Consider the following 17,094-nt stretch of genomic DNA (forward strand, 5'->3'; position numbering starts at 1 on the left):
AGTTTGAGGAGCGAGGAGAGGCAGTCCACGTCCCAAAGCTGAAGAACTTGGAGTCTGGTGTTTGAGGGCTGGAAGCGTCCAGCACAGGAGAAAGATGTATGCTGGGAACCAAGGCCAGTCTCTCCTTTTTACATTTTTCTGCCTGCTTTATATTCACTGGCAGCTCATTAGATGGTGCTCACCCAATTAAGAGTGGGTCTCCCTTTCCCAGCCCACTGACTCAAATGTTAATCACGTTTTTCAACACCCTCACAGGCACACCCAGGATCAATGCTTTCCATCCTCCAATCAATTTGACACCCTGTATTGACCACCACATTAAGTATTTTAATTTTTGTTCCTTTTGCCTATGCAGAAGAAGCGTTGGATGAAATTCCATATTCATAATGATGAAACCTCTTAACAAATTAGGAATAGAAGTTATGTGCCTCAACACAATAAAGGCCATTTATGACAAAGCAATGCTAACATTATACTGAATAAGGAAAAGCTGAAAGCTTTCTCTCTGAGATCTGGAACAACACAAATCACCCCCACTTTCAGCCCTCTTATTCAACATAGTACGGGAAGTCCTAGGCAAGGACGTTAGGCAAGAGGAAGAACTAAAACTCATACTAATTGGAAAGGACGAAGTCAAATGGACTCTGATTGTGGACAAACTAATCTTATATGTGAAAAACTCTAAACACTACACCAAAAACTATTAGAACTACTAAACAAATTCAATAACATTGCAGATGCGCACCACTACTCCTGACAAATTTTTGTTATTTTTCATAGAGACAGGGTTTTGCCATGTTGCCCAGACTAGTCTCAAAATCCTAAGTGCTATAGGTATTTTCTTTGTTGTTACTATAGATATTACCAAGAATAACTACTATTGCCTATAAAAGCCTGCCTCTTTATGGCTCCCTAAGTGTTTTCTTGATGTCACAAATTATATCATTTTGTATTATAAATCAATTGGCACAGATTACAGTCACTTTTAAGCCTTGTTATGTCAAATATATAGCAGAAGTAAAATATTCTGTGCATCTTCATTATAATAACAAAGAATATAGTTAGAATTGGTAAAGTTTCATTAAATTTTAGGTCATTTTCTCCCTCAAATTTTGAGAGTTCTCAGCCACTGTTTGTTTATTGAAATAACTTTGCTGCTCTCTTTTCTCTCTTTTTATTTTAGAATTCCCATTATAAGTATATTGGCCATTTTAATGGTATCCCATAAGTCCCTTAGGCTCTCTTAATTTTTAAAATTATTTTTAGCCTCCACAGCCTATAATTTCAAATGACTTCTTATCAAGCTTGCTGGATTTTTTCCTGCTAGATCAAACCTGTTGCTGGACCTTCTAGTGAATCTCTAAATTCAGGTATTTTACTTTTCAGCTCCACACTTTATGTTTCGATTTTGTACCTTTAATCACTTCGTTGATAATCTCATTATCTTCATGCATTGTTTTCTTTTTCTGTTTAGTTTTCTATGTTCTTCTTTAGCTGACTGAGCATCTTTAAGCTAGGTGTTTTAGCCAGGCAGAGTGACATGTGCATGTAATTCCAGCTACTTTGAAAGCTAAGGCAAGAGGACTACTGTATTAAACCATTCTTATACTGCTAATAAGGACAAAAACAAGACTAGGTAATTTATCATGAAAAACGTTTTAACGGTCTCACAGTTTCACATGATTAGGGAGGTCTCACCATTATTGAAGCAAGCAACAGACTTTGTTCAGGGGAACCTCCACTTATAAAGCCATCAAATCACATGAGACTTATTTGCTATCATGAGAACAACACGGGAAAATCCTACCTCCATGATTCAATTATCTCCTACTGGGTCCTTTCCAGGAGAAGTGGGGATTATTCCAATTCAAGGTGAGATTCGGTCGGGGACACAGAGCCAAACAATATCAATTACTTAAGGCCAGGAGTTTGAGACCACCTTGGGCAATATTGTGACAAGCTGTATGTAAAAAATATTTCTACAGATTAGCCATGCATGGCGGAATGTTCCTGTAGTCTCAGGAAGTTGAGGGTGATGTAAGACTATTGCTTGAGTTCACCAGGAATATGAGACTGCATTGAGCTATAATCATGGTGTTGTATTCCTGTCTGGGTGAGAGAGTAAGACCTCTTTTTAGAATTTCAAATTTATTTTAGATTTAGGAGGTACCTACACAGGTTTTTAACATGGGTATTTTTTATAATGCTGAGGTTTGAAATGTGAGGAATTCCATCACCCAGGCAGTAAGCATAGTACTAAGTAGACAGTTTTTCAGTTCTTGGTCCCTCCCTCTCTCCACCCTCTAAGGGTTGTCTATTATTTTTGTTTTTATGTCCATTTGTACCCGGTGTTAATTTCCATTTATAAGTGAGAACATGCAGTATTTTCATTTTCCATTTCTGCATTAATTTGCTGTGTATAATGGCCTTTAGTTGTATTAACGTTGCTGCAAAGGACAAGTTTTGTTTTGTTTTGTTTCGTTTTGGTTTTTGCTAAGTAGTATTGGTGTACATGTGACACTTTTTATATTCAATTTACCATTAATAGGGTGGACACGGTGGCTGACGCCTGTAATCCCAGAACTTTGGGAGGCTGATGTGGGTGGATCATGAGGTCAGGAGATCGAGACCATCCTGGACAACATAATGAAACCCCGTCTCTACTGAAAATATAAAAGTTAGCCGGGCGTGGTGGCACGGGCCTATAGTCCCAGCTACTCGGGTGGCTGAGGCAGGAGAATTGCTTGAACCTGGGAGGCGGAGGTTGTAGTGAGCTGTGATCATGCCACTGCACTCCAGCCTGGGCAACAGAGTGAGATTTCATCTCAGAAAAAAAAAAAATTACCATTATTAGACACCTAAGGTGATTCATGTCTTTCCTCTTATAAATAGTGTAGTAATGAACCAACAAGTGCATGTGCTATTTTGGTAGAATAATTTATTCTCTTCTGGGTATATACCCAGCGGTGAAATTGCTGGGTTGAATCATAGTTTAACTCTCAGTTATTTGGAAAGGCTCCAAGCTGCTCTCCACTGTGGCTGAACAAATTTGTATTCCTATAAACAGTGTATAAGTGATTTTTTTCCCTCTAAAACCTCTTCAACATGTATTATCATTTTACGATTTAACAAAAGCCATTCTAACTGGTGTACGATGGTGTCTTATTGTGGTTTTTATTTACATTTCCTTGATGGTTAGTGATGATGAGCATTTTTCATGTTATTTGGCCACTTGTATGTATTCTTTTGAACAGTGTCTGTTATTGCCCACTTTTTTATGGGGTAATTTTTTGCTTGTGAATTCTTTAAGTTTCTTATAGGTTCTGAGTATTAGATTTTGTCAGGTTCATAATTTGTGAATATTTTTCCCATTCTGCTAGCTTTGGGGTTAGTTTGTTTTTATTTTTCTAGTTTCTCTAAGTGTGATTTTAAATTGTTAGTTTGAGATCTTTCTAACTTCTTGATGTAGGTATTTAGCACTCCCAACTTTCCTCTTAACAGTGCTTTTCCTACATCCCAGACATTTTGTTATATTGTGTCTCTTCATCTATTTCAAAGTTTTTTAAATTTTCTGCCTTAATTTTGTTGTTTACCCAAAATTCATTCAGGAGCAAGTTGTCTAATTTCAATATCATTCTGTAATTTTGTGAGATTTTATTGGTATTGATTTTTATCTTTGCTCCATTGTGGTCTGACAGTCTGACAGTATGGTTGGCATAATTTTAATTTTTAAAAAATGCATGGATAATTGCTTTATGGCTGGGAAGTGGTCAATCCTAGTGTATATTCTGTGAGCAGATGAGAAGAATTTACTTTCCATAGATGGTGTGTGGCATATACTATAAATGTCTACTAGTTTGAATTGATCAAATGTCAAATCAAACTCCAGAATTTCTTCGTTAAGTTTCTGCCTAGATGATCTGCCAAACACTTAGTGGGGTGTTGCATTCCCCTACTATTATTGTGTGTCTACTTGAGTCTTATTGTAGGTCTAGCAGTACTTGTTGTATAACTCTATGTTCCCCAAAGTTGGGTGCATCTACATTTAGGATAGATAAGACTTCTTGTTGAATTGAACCCTTTATCGTTATGCAATACCTTTCTTTGTTTTATTTTCCTATTAATTATTTAAAGTCGTTTTTTCTTAAAAGAGAAAAAATTCCAGGTATGGTGGCTCATGCCAGCACATTCAGACTGAGGCAGTAGGATTGCCTGAGACCACGAGTTTGAGACCACCCGAAGCAATATAGCAACGTTCCGTTTGTACAAATTTTTTTTAAAGAAACTGTACAGGAGTGGTAGTGTGCACAACTGTGGTCATATTTACTCAGGATACATAGATGGCATGACTGCTTGACTTCAGAAATTTGAGGTTAAAGTGAGCTGTGATTGCACCACTGCACTCTGTCCCAGGAGATAGAGTAAGATCCTGTGTTTTCTTACTACTACCATCCTGTCCTGGTTACTGTGGCCTTTTAGTATAGTCTGAAGTCAGCTAGCGTGATGCCTCCACCTTTGTTCTTTTTGCTTAGGATTGTCTTGTCTATGCAGGATCTTTTTTGATTCCATATGAAATTTAAAGTAGTTTTTTTTTTCTAATTCTGTAAAGAATGTCAACGGGAGCTTGATGGGGATAGCACTGCATTTATAAATTTCTTTGGCAATATGGCAATTTTCACAATATTGATTCTTGCTATCCATGAGCACGGATTGTTTTCCGTTTGTTTGTGTCCTCTTTCATTTCCTTCAGCAGTGGTGTGTAGTTCTCCTTGAAGAGGTCCATTACATCCCTTTTAAGTTGGATTCCTAGGTATTTTATTCCCTTTGTAGCAATTGTGAATGAGAGTTCACACATGATTTGGCTCTCTGTTTGCCTATTATTGCGTATAGAAATGCTTGTGATTTTTGAACATTGATTTTGTATCCTGAGACTTTGCTGAAGTTGCTTATGAGTTTAAGGAGATTTTGGGCTGAGATGAGGGGGTTTTCTAGATATACAATCATGTCATCTGCAAACAGAGACAATTTGACTTCCTATTTTAATACGCTTTCTTTCTTTCTTTCTTTGGCTGATTGCCAGAATTTTCAATTCAATATTGAATAGGAGTGGGGAGAGATGGTGTTCTTTTCTTTTGCAGGTTTTCAAAGGGAATGCTTCCAGTTTTTGCCCATTCAGTATGATATTGCCTCTGCATTTGTCATGATTAACTCTCATGATGTTGAGATAGGTTCCATCAATACATAATTCATTGAGAGTTTTTACCATGAAGAGGTGTGGAATTTTATTGAAGGTCTTTTTTGCATCTGTTGCGATAATCATGTGGTTTTTGTCATTTGTTCTGTTTATGTAATGGATTACATTTATTGATTTGCATATGTTGAATCAGCTTTGCATCCCAGGGATTAAGCTGACTAGATCGTGGTGGATAAGCTTTTTGTTGTGCTGCTGGATTCGGTTTGCCAGTATTTTATTGAGGATTTTCGCGTCGATGTTCATCAGGGATACGGGCCTGAAATTTTCTTTTTTTGTTGTGCCTTTGCCAGGTTTTGGTTTCAGGATGATGCTGGCCGCGTAAAATGAGTTAAGGAGGAGTACCCCTTTTTCTATTGTTTGAAATAGTTTCAGAAGGAATGGTACCAGCTCCTCATTGTACCTTTGGTGGAATTCGGACGTGAATCCGTCTGGTCCTGGACTTCTTTTAGTCGGTAGGCTTGTAATTACTGTCTCAAATTTAGAACTTGTTATTGGCCTATTGAGGGATTCGACATCTTACTGGTTTGGACTTGAGAGGGTATACGTGTCCAGGAATTTATCCGTTTCATCTAGATTTTCTAGTTAATTTGCAAAGAGGTATTTATAATATTCTTTAATGATACTTTTTATTTCTGTGGGATCAATAGTTATATCCCCTTTATCATTTCTTTTAGCATGTATTTGATTCTTCTCTTCTTCCTTATTAGTCTGGCTAGAAGTTTACTTATTTTCTTGATCTTTTCAAAAAACCAGCTCCTGGATTCATTGATTTTTTGACGGGATTTTGTGTCTCTATCTCCTTCAGTTCTACTCTGATCTTAAATCTTGTCTTCTGCTATCTTTTGAATTTGTTTGCTCTTGTTTCCCTAGTATTTTTAATTGTGATGTTACGGTGTCTATTTTAGACCTTTTCTGCTTTCTCTTGTGGGCATTTAGTGCTATAAGTTTCCCTTTACACTCTACTTTAGCTGTTTCGTATTTTACTTTTTAAGAACTCAGTCTTTCTTTTTCATCATGATAGTCTTGACTGTTTTATGTTTATGTAATGTAAAATTGACTACACAGTATTTACAAAGATTATACCAAAATATTTTATTGAGAATGTACAAACCTGTCATTCAAATAGAGGAGAAGTTACATTGTAGTAATAAATAGCCACAAAACAAAACCCGAAAAGACATCCAAACTAGAATAAAACAAAACATTTTAACAAGAACAAAAAGAGAAAACTGGCAACATATTTGTGCAGTTTATATCACAAAGATGCTCACGTCTCCACTCTGAAGAGAGCTTTTAGAAGTTCATTTAAAACATGGCAAAGACCTTATCCCACACTTCACAGAAAAAATAAATTTAAGCATCTGTTAACACATGAACATATTATCAAGCTCAGACATAATCAAAGTTAAATATTTCACAAGAGATTCTACAGTTTGGGAGAAATAGAAAAGTGTTTTTTTTCTTTTCTCCAGGCCCACAAGTCTAGTTTCTTGGGCTCCCTCAATATTCTGGGGTTTTCATCAGCTCCCCAAAATATAGGAAGCACAGAGCAGGTGGTGGCTGAATGTGGGTTATCCTGTGAAACCATATTTAAGATGAGAGCCCTTGGTCAATTGTATTGTAATCAGCTGGCTCAGGAAAGAAGACCTGGCTGTCCAGAGCTCTACATCTACAACCCTGGGTATGACAGGAGGCCTGAGAACCCATGGGGCCCAAACCCACCCCATCCCAATAATCATCCAGTATTGAGGACTCTGACACCAAATTCTCACAGAGCATATGCTTATGCAGTTTTACATTTAATTTCTCATTACAATTGGGAAATTGATGTCCCAAAAGAGGCAGGGACTGGTCCAGATCTCGGGAGGTAGGCAGGCTCCAGAGCATTAGGGAGGGCTCCAGCTTCCTAGGCCTTGGCTCCGTCCTACCTATCAGGTTTGTTTTGCAAATTAGAGTCTGTAGCTACACATTCAAGGGCACAGAAAATGAGCAGATCCAGAGTTCTTTTCACTTGGGGACCTCTCCATGTTAGTTTCAAGATGACAGGACTGGGGTTCTGCATCCAGCTCTGAGGGCACCTGGAAGTAAAATGAGCTATGCTCCACCTCAGCTTAATGTAGACTATGCCTACAGGAAAGCCTGTTTTCTTCCTCATAAAAAGGAGTGCCTGAAGTGGGTGACCTCGATGATTTCACCTACTCTTAAGTGTCTGCCTGCCTGCATTCTTGCTCTGAGACTGCAAAAATGCATCCACTCTCTGCAGGTCCTTCAAATCAGAGGGACGCATGGCTACTTGAGAGGCTTCTTGTGTAGATGAAGATGAGACAGAGTTAAATGTGCCAGAGCATTGGACTCCGAGGCTGAAGTCCACGAAAATCCCAGCTACTGTTGGGTTCTTAAGGTCCTCATTTGAAAGTGGTAGGAAATGATTTCACTGGATAAGTGGAGGATACTTCATGAGTAAATAGCACAACCGAAAAGGTGGAGGCAAAGAGAGGGCAAAACGGGATTCCTAGGTCACTCATTATACTTGGGACCTTCAGATCTTGCTACTTTATCCCCTAGGACCTTGAAGAACCAGTGTCTTGAGGACACAAAAATCAAGGTACCTGATTTGTTCCGTAGTGCTCCTGCATGGGGCTGTAGTATTAGTGATGGCCTGGAGGTGGTTACAGCCTGCTGTTTCTGGTGCCCACTGAGCTTTACTGGAGCAGCTGGAACAAGTAAGAGTCACACACCTCATGTTGTTATGAGTGACCTCCAAATTATCATGCGGTGAAAGGATGAAGGGATATTAGAGATCCCCCATATAACCACAGCCAGTCTGTTTTCTCTTGCGCTCACCCTTTGCCAGCTAACCTGGTGGGTCCAACATGTGGTACAGAAAATTATTACATCATGCCTGCACCCCCCAACCCAGGACCAAACCGTCTGAGGACAGCTGGACAAAAATACTAAAGCAAGTATATGTGAAAGAAAAGAGCAAGGACTATAATATAAAGTAGATTGTTGGGAAGAAAAGCTGGAAAATTATTCCATGGGAGGACCTCAGGCCTCACTGGGGTGACTTTTAATCCATGATGAGGATGACAACAGGAAGGCATCTGCACAAGCATGTGTCAGGGAGAAGCCACCCTTAGTGAAGAGACTCATAGGTGTGAGTTTGACAGAGGTTACAAAGGAACTAGTTTGGCTGCAGACACCCTGAGGAAGATATAAGCAGAGGGATGGAGAATCCTAGGACCTGGGAGATGAGGCTAGATATCTACTCCTTTCTGACAACATTGCCTTAAAACTCAGGACTTTCCAACGACATAAAATATCTCATAATTTGTGTGGACCAGAATCTGGACACAGTTCAGCTGGCTACCTCTGCCTTCAGGTCTTTTAGGAGACTGGGGCTGTGGTCTTAACTGAAGCTGGACTGGGAAAGTATGAGCCTTTAAGCTGACTCGTGTGAAAATTGGCAGGGTTTAGTGTGGACAGAGAGCCTGATGTTCCTTCTCTCTACTGGTCTGAGCACCCCCTAAGGTCTTTGCTATGTGGGTCTCTGCATGGAGCATCTCATAACATTGGAGCTTGCTTTCTGTGTTTGAGGAATACAATAGAGAGAAAGAATTAGACAAAAAGGTTTACACAAAAAGAGACAGAGAGAAAGATCGAGGGCGCAAACAGGAAAAACCCAGTAGTAGAAAAATGAGAGATTTAAAAAAATCTTGACAGGGTGCCGTGGCTCACACCTGTAATCCCAGCACTTTGGGATGCTGAGACTGGTGGATCGCCTGAGGTCAGGTGTTTGAAACCAGCCTGGACATCATGGTGAAACCACCGTCTCTTCTAAAAATACAAAATGAGCCAGGTGTGGTGGCACATGCCTGTAATCCCAGCTACTTGGGAGACTGAGGCAGGAGAATCACTTGAACCTGAGAGGCGAAGGTTCCAATAAGCCGAGATCGCACCACTGCACTCCAGCCTGGGATACAAGAGTGAAACTGTGTCTCAAAAACAAAAACAAAAACAAAAACAAACAAACAAAAACAAAGACAGAAAAAAAAACTTGAGAATTACAATAAATTTTCTTCTATATTTGTGTTAAAATTGTAACCCCCGGTGTAATACTATAAGGAGGTAGGATGCAATTAACCCCTGAGGGTGGGACCCTCATATAGAGATCACTGGCTTTATACAAGAAACTGCAGAGGGCTCTCACCCTCCTTCTACAAAATGAGGATAAAACCTGAAGTGTGCAGTCTGACATTCATTAGCGAGTCATCACCAGAGCTCAACCCTGCTGTCACCCTGATCTCAAATTTGAACCTCTGGAAGTATGAGAAATTAAGTCCTGTTGTCTATAAGCTGCCTATCTATTGTTCTTTGGCATAGCAGCCTGAGGTAATACAAAATTGAAATCCTTTTCTGTATTTCATTGGACAGAAGCTGAATTTGTAACCCCTACACTGTTAAAAAAAATGACTTAAAAAACAGATCTTCAGAATGAAAATAGGAAACAGCTTGTTGAAACACTAAAATTGCATCTGCTTATGAGATTTTTAAACATTGGCTGAAATTGTTCTAACCAATATGGCCAACTGAAGTCCATGAAGAATCAGTTTGCAGATGTTAGAGCCCAAATTTCCTTTGTGTGTTTCATACTAACTCTCCCTGAATTTGCATGTGACCTGTGAGGAAGCAAGAAGAGATGACTGTGTATGTTTCATGACTTTCCATATTCCTGCTTTCCTTCCAGCAATCCCCTACAGAACCCACTTCTTAGGCCTTTTCTAATCACTGACTTAAAGCCAGTATCACAAAACAAATTTGAGCTGGACTCCTATCTCCTTGTTGGCCAACCTGCAAGATGATATTTTCCTCAAAACCGAAGGGCCATACTACTGGCATCAGGCAGTAGGCCATTTTATTCAATAGAAAACTGAGTCACTAACCACCTAGTTCTGGGACACTTTGTGAAGACTTCCCCTGTCATAGGCGTGATAAGGCACATGGATATGATTCTAAATATAAAGAGAAAGCACTGTAAAGTTGAATTCCTGTATTAGTCCATTCTCATACTGTTATGATGAAGTACCCGAGACTGGGTAACTTATAAAGAAAAGAAGTTTAATTGACTCACAGTTCCACATAATTGGGGGGGCACCTCAGAAACCTTCTAATTACAGTGGCTGACAAGTGAAGTGACTGAGAGCAGGGGATATACCAGATGCTTGTGAAACCACTGGATCTCGTGAGAACTCACTCACTATCACAAGAACAGCATGAGGAAAATCCGTCCCCATAATCCAATCATCTCCCCTCAGGTTTCTCCCTTAACACCTGGGGGTTATAATACACAATGAGGTTTGGGTGGAGACACACAGCTAAACTATATGAATGCCAGAGGACAATATCTACATTTAATTTCAACTTCGTACTGGAGCAGAATGAAAGTGAGGCCCAGTGGAGAAGTGACATTCCCAAGATCACCCTGCCAGATCCCAGTCCTGTTTGAGTTGTGGCCCGTGTTACCTCCCACCTATTCTCCTAATGCTTCCATCTCTAAGTGTGTGCATCATCTACAGGTGACACCACATCATTATTTTTATGTCTTGTCTTATCTTATATACACCTAATCCATTCCCTAGGAAGTAGATGATAGCATCATCCCCACTGTGCATGCTAGGAGGCTGGGGAAGCCTCGAATACACAGTGACTTTTATTGGGTCCCAGAGATGGTAAGAAAAACAAGGTAATGTTCCAGCTGTCTCTTCTATCCTGGAACCCAGGCTGCATTTATTTCTTTCCAGGGAATTAAGAGGAAGTTGTGTTTGCATAATTGTGTACAAATAAAGAGTTGACATGGAAGAGGAGACTGAGCAATCAGTACCATAGTGGGGCCTTTGGGTAGGTCTTACAGAAACCAGGGGCCCAGTAGATGGAACCTTGAAGAGTTTAACACACTTTATTAGTGACAGAACCCAACAGCAGTTAAGAAACCAGGAATCCACATTCTTGAGACAGCTCTGTATCCATCTCTGTTTGTGAGAGATGCTCAAGAGATTGAGATATTCTTTCATTGTGTCCTGAAATTTCTGAGTTTCTGCCTTACAAAGACTCAATGTAAAAGTCTTATCTGATAACCCAGATGTCAACTCAGTCCTCATCCCTGATGCCCCGGGCTATTGTCTGGGTGCACCTACAAATAACACAGGGCAGGCCAGGACAGGTCCCTCCACGCAAGGCCTCTCTTGTCAACTCATCTGGGCAGTCCCACACCACTTCTTAGTACCATGAGTTGTAGGGGTAACAAGAGAGTGGGCACTCTTCTTGGACTGAAGTAGATTGTCAGATGTTGGAACTCTTGTGTATCTGTCATGTTCATACTCAGGCCATAGCTGGCAGAATAAAAAGAAGAGAGTTGGAGAAAGAGTCTGTGTACTCAGATGTGAATTCCAAGACTTTAACTTGTCCTCTGCCTTCCTTCATTGATGGAGATTTATACAGATTCTCCTTATGTGCCTAATATGAAGAGCAGAATTTTTCTTTTCTTTTCTCCTTTCTTCTCCTTTTCTTTTCTTTCTTTCTTTCTTTCTTCCTTTCTCTTTCTATCTTTCCTTCTCTCTCTCTCTTTCTTTTTTTTTTTCGTGAAGTCTCGCTCTGTCACCTAGTCTGGAGTGCAGAGAAAAGCAGAATTTCTAATGGAGGTGTCACATACAGTGAAAACAAGGAAGACCACTGACTTTTCTTTGCGTGGTTTCTAGACACTTTTTACAAGCTGCATTCAGATTGATGAGGAGCGGATTGATGTGGCCAGCTCCTCCCTCTTTTTGGAAACAGAGCAGATGCACTAAACCAGCAACCTCAGCCAGCACCGGGCTGTGCTGAGAACAGCCACATAGGGGTCTCTACAGAGAGAAACCAAGAAGAGCGGGACAGATCCAGGACCCGGGCTCAAATATGAAAACTCTCTGGGCTTTGTTCTACAGCCTTCCCATGAGTAACTCATAGTCTTGTTCCAGTGGAATCGGGCCTTCATTAGTCTCAGTGGCAAGTTGGTTATGTGGAAAGTCTCTTCACACACTTGTGCAAATAACAGTAAAGACTTTTGTATTGTTTTCACGTTACTTTAGGCCATGAGTATTTACGTCTGTGGCTGCAGTTTGTATTAGTTTCCTGCCCCAGGTATTTCTTGCAGCATGCAGCTTCAGTCCTACCAGACCCTCAAAACTTAAAAGCTAACATAATTACTAGCGAGGATTTCGCAGGAAAATGGAGAAAGTGTTACACACAAAAAAGTTTAAACCACTCTATGCATGTTTCTGCAATGTGTTATCTGAAGAACTCATCTCTGTAGCCCATCAGGGCAGGAGCTCGGCTCTCACCTTTTGATACTATTCCATAAGGGAGGTTCTTCCCCACAGTGTTTAGTCTTCTGACGCTGGTACAGCCTGACATGATGACATTCTACTGTCATGTCAGTCATGCTGCAGGGAATATTCTGTGAGTGTCCTAATAGGCTGGAATCATTTGCTAGGGTGAAGCCCATCTTTGGTGCCCACTTTTCTGTTGTCTTCTAATTAGCTTTATTCTAAGCAAATCCATGTCTATTTTATTTATCTGCTTATTTACTTATTTTTATGTATGGAAAAACACATTTTGTTATTTACTTCTTTATTTAGAGACAGGGTTTCCCTCTGTCACCCAAGCTGGAGTACAGTGGTAGAGTGGTGGGATCATGGCTCATTGCAGCCTCAAACTCTTAGGCTCGAATGATTATCTCACCTCAGCCTCCTGTGCCACCATGGCCTGCTAGTTTATTTTAATTATTTATAAAGAAGGAATCTCATTATGCTGCCCAGGCTGGTCTCAAACTAATGGGCCCAAGCAATTCCCTCATCTCAGCCTCCCAAAGCACTGGGATTAAAAACATGTACTGAGCTGTGCCTACTTCAAAAGACTGAAAATAAAAAATAGATAAATCTTTGCCTGATTAAAAAACAAAGCAATAGTTTCCAGGTCTTAGATAAAGACAATTTTTTGTCACGAAGAATGGCAAAAGGCTTATTTAGCTGTTAAAATGATTTGCTTATATTTCAAAGAAGCAGAGAAAAAAAGGTACATATAAAAGTTTTCCAGGCCAGGCAAGGTGGTTCATGCCTGTAATCCCAACATTTGTGGAGGCCAAGGCAGGAAGATCTCTTGAAGCCAAATGTTTGAGTCCGGTACAGGCAACATGGTGAAATTCTGTCACCATAAAAAAATAAACTAAAATAAATATGGCTGGGCATGTTGGCTCACGTGTGTAATCCCAGCACTTTGGGAGTCGGAGGCAGGTGGATAATGAGGTCAGGTCCTAGAGACCAGCCTGGCCAAAATGGCGAAACCCTTTCTCTCCTAAAAATAATAACAATAAAAAATAAACCAGGCATGTTGGTGTGGGCCTGTAATCCCAGCTACTCAAAAGGTTGAGGCAGGAGAATTGCTTGAAACTGGGAGGCGGAGGCTGCATTGAGTTAAGATCATGCCACTACACTCTAGCCTGGCCCACAGAGCAAGACACTGTCTTGAAAAAAAAAAAATAAATAAATAAATAAAGTTAGCCAGGCATGGTGGTGCATGCCTATAGTCCTAGGTAATTGAGAGGTTGAGGCAGGAGGACTGCTCAAACCCAAGAGGTTAAGGTTATAGTAAGCTATGATTATGCCATTGCACTTCAGACTAAGTAAAAGAGTAAGATTCTATCTCAAAAAATTAATAATAAAAGTTTTCTAAATTAAATTGTTTAAGAAAAGGGAAAAGAAAAATATATTTTTTTTTATTTTCAAATGGGACAATAGAGCCTCTCATTTCTAACTTGTATTTCCTTCTGCAAAAACTTGGTCTAGGCCCATGGTCTTGAACTACTGGGCATCTGGATTTTACTAGGTGCTGGATTCAGGCAACTGAGGGGTGACCTTGGGCACACTGTGTGCACTTAAAAAAAGGGTTTGAGGTGAACTAAAAGGTAAAAGAGGGTAAGTTGCTATTAAGAAACCACAATTGGGAGACAGTTCAGGGTTGATGGAAGGACTGGTTCATGCTACAGATACTGACCTAGGTGAAACTTTGTTCTGACTTATTTCTATGTCCATACAGGAAGATGAGATTATGATCAGGTGGCACAGAAACCTGGGATGGTGAAAAAACCAGGTTGCCCCTGCAGATACGGTGTCTGAGATAGAGCATATGCCAGGGGTCTTGTAGGCATGTGTGTGGGTTTTTGGTGGGAAAGTCTATGAGGAAAGGTAGCGTGGCAACAATCTTGATGCCGAAGTCCTGTCCTGGGAGGGGCTTGACCACATCAACATTCAGTGCGTATGTTCAGTGGGTGAAAAACGTGTGGTGGCCTCAGGTTGGCAGGAGGGCAGAGGTCATCTGTTCTCAGAACTTCTTCCCTCAGAGTCCTTGGTCCTTCTCACCCTGGGAGGATGCCTGGAACCACAGGGCAGTGCATGGGGTAGCAGGCTGTGTGCAGAGCAGAGCCTACCTTCCCTGAGACACCTGGAGTCTCTCTCCAGCAGAGGCCCCCATATTGTCTCTCTTTGTACAATGCTTTTGATCCTCAATGTGTAAAGTTCCCTGAAAACCCACTGATTCTCCAACACCCATTTGTTGCCCCAAAATTTAATTCTGACACAACTTAGAGCTTGTACAGACCCCACAAATTCAGGGTTCAGTCTCACATCACCGCTCTCACTGCGGAGGACAGTCACATGTCCCAGAAGCCCACCTATACTGCTGAGCTACCTTCTATAAATCTGAGACTCCCATAAACCCCTTTTCAAGTTAAATAATTTGACAGAATTACTAAAAAAAAATTAACAAATAACTCTAATTATATTTACCACTTTATTATAGAAATATAACTCAGAAACAGACAAGTGGAAGAGATGTCTAGGGCAAGGAACAGTTGTGGGTGAAGGTAATCCTGGAAATAGGTATATTTAAAGAAATTCCCCCATTCTTTGTATTCTCAAAGAACAGCTGAGTGAAGAGAAACGTGCTTCCCATTATGACTTTTAGGATGCTCTCCTCTGTTTTTTTTAACCTATCACAAATATGGACACAGATTGCAAATTCCTATTTTTAAAAATGAACAACCGTTCAGTAATTTAGTCTTCAGTGGTCAAAACAAAGTACTCGTTACAAAAATTTTGCTTCTTTCTCTTCTTCCAACCACCCTGTGAACTTTGACTCACCCACAGCCTCAGCAAACCTACAACCCTTATTTATACATACCCCTGCCTAAGAACAGGCTGACTTCAAGATGAAACATTACCTTATCTGTGATCCGATTTTGCTACCCTCCATCCTGTGCTTCCCTTCCTACCTTCTTTGTAAACTTGTTTTCTCCTCCCTATGAAATAAAGCCCTTTTCCACCTAACCTTTGATATCCTCAAAGTTCTACTCATTTGCACTTTTTCTTTGTTGCAATACTTCTTAGGTACTTCTTAGACCAAGTCTAGAAACAGTCTCAGGACAATAATAATTCCATTCTAGAAAGAATCTCCCAACATTTCTTCTATCTCAACCTCAACTGCATCTGCCTGTGAACTTCCAGCTTACCAAGGCTCTATATCTTCTGGCAGTGACAAAGGCTCCTTCCATGGTTGGTGTGAGCAGGCTTGGACACCTGCAGGGCAGACACCCAGGAATAATCAACTGGGCCTTCAGTGGTCCCCTTTTGCAGGATCAAGGTGGGCTTTAGCTTTTAGTCAATGGTCTAAGACCTCTACTTACCAGTTAGAGTCATTCAGTTAGTTTTCAATTTAAAAAATACTTCATGTTTGAAGAATCCAGCAAAAATAATTCAAATCTAAGGTATAAAAGAGAGGAAATTATGGCCGGGCATGGTGACTCATGCCTGTAATCCCTGCATTTTGGGAGGCCGAGGCGGGCAGATGACATGAGGTCAGGAGTTTGAGACCAGCCTGAACAACATGAAGAAACCCCGTCTCTACTAAAAATACAAAATTAGCCGGGTGTGGTAGTGTATGCCTGTAATCCCAGCTACTCGTGAGGCTGAGGCAGGAGAATCGCTTGAACCCGGAAAGTGGAGGTTGCAGTAAGCCGAGTTCGTGCCATTGCACTCCAGCCTGGGCAAGAAGAGTGAAACTACATCTAAAAAATAAAATAAAATAAAAACATTATAAGGGGCTTACATCTTATAACTCATCAAGAAAAGCCAAAGTATCTATCCCTTTCAGAAAATAAATATGTAATTTAATTATGTTCATAACAAGTCATTTAGTAAAGAATTAATCATATGTGAACACTTCCAGTAGGTACAAGTCTCAGCTCCTAAATCTTAGCATTACCCTCAGACACCCAGCTGGCGGCATATGGAACAGAGATATTCACTTTCACAAGTTCTCTGTTTTGAAAAAAAGAATAACTGATGTGATAAATTTATGTAATTTGACAATTAATCTACCTCACTTGCTTGTGGATATGTATTCATTTCCTACCACTGTAGTGGAAGAGAGACTATCCCTGTCTTTACACCTGGTAGTATTTCCAAGAGAAAGCTGTGAGATTCTGCTTCAAATCACCTCTCAAACAAATAAAAAACAGACTTGGGAAAGGTACTACACTCATTCTGCTGAAGAAATTGGTAAGTTAACAATTTTTAACAAATGAAATATGTTACTACTTAATTGTATTCAAAATTCACCAACTTAATTGTGTTTATAAATGTTTTCATACATTTGAAGCTCTACTGATCAAACATAATTTACAGTTAATGAAAAAATGAAGTTAAAATAAATACAATAATATTTTCAAAGTGACAAAATTAGAAGGTGTC

General features: G+C 40.1%; 1 long non-coding RNA gene across 2 annotated transcripts in view; it reads left to right on the plus strand.

Moving 5' to 3' along the window:
* Positions 1 to 17,094, plus strand: part of LOC129026131 (uncharacterized) — a 37,876-nt gene that overhangs the window by 14,977 nt on the left and 5,805 nt on the right. For both annotated transcript variants that reach the window (XR_010124137.1, XR_010124136.1), the window contains one exon: positions 16,765 to 16,902. This is a non-coding gene — a long non-coding RNA (uncharacterized LOC129026131). The remainder of the gene's footprint in view (positions 1 to 16,764; positions 16,903 to 17,094) is intronic.

Source organism: Pongo pygmaeus, chromosome 17 (genome assembly GCF_028885625.2).
Source record: "Pongo pygmaeus isolate AG05252 chromosome 17, NHGRI_mPonPyg2-v2.0_pri, whole genome shotgun sequence".
In the NCBI taxonomy this organism is placed as follows: domain Eukaryota; kingdom Metazoa; phylum Chordata; class Mammalia; order Primates; family Hominidae; genus Pongo; species Pongo pygmaeus.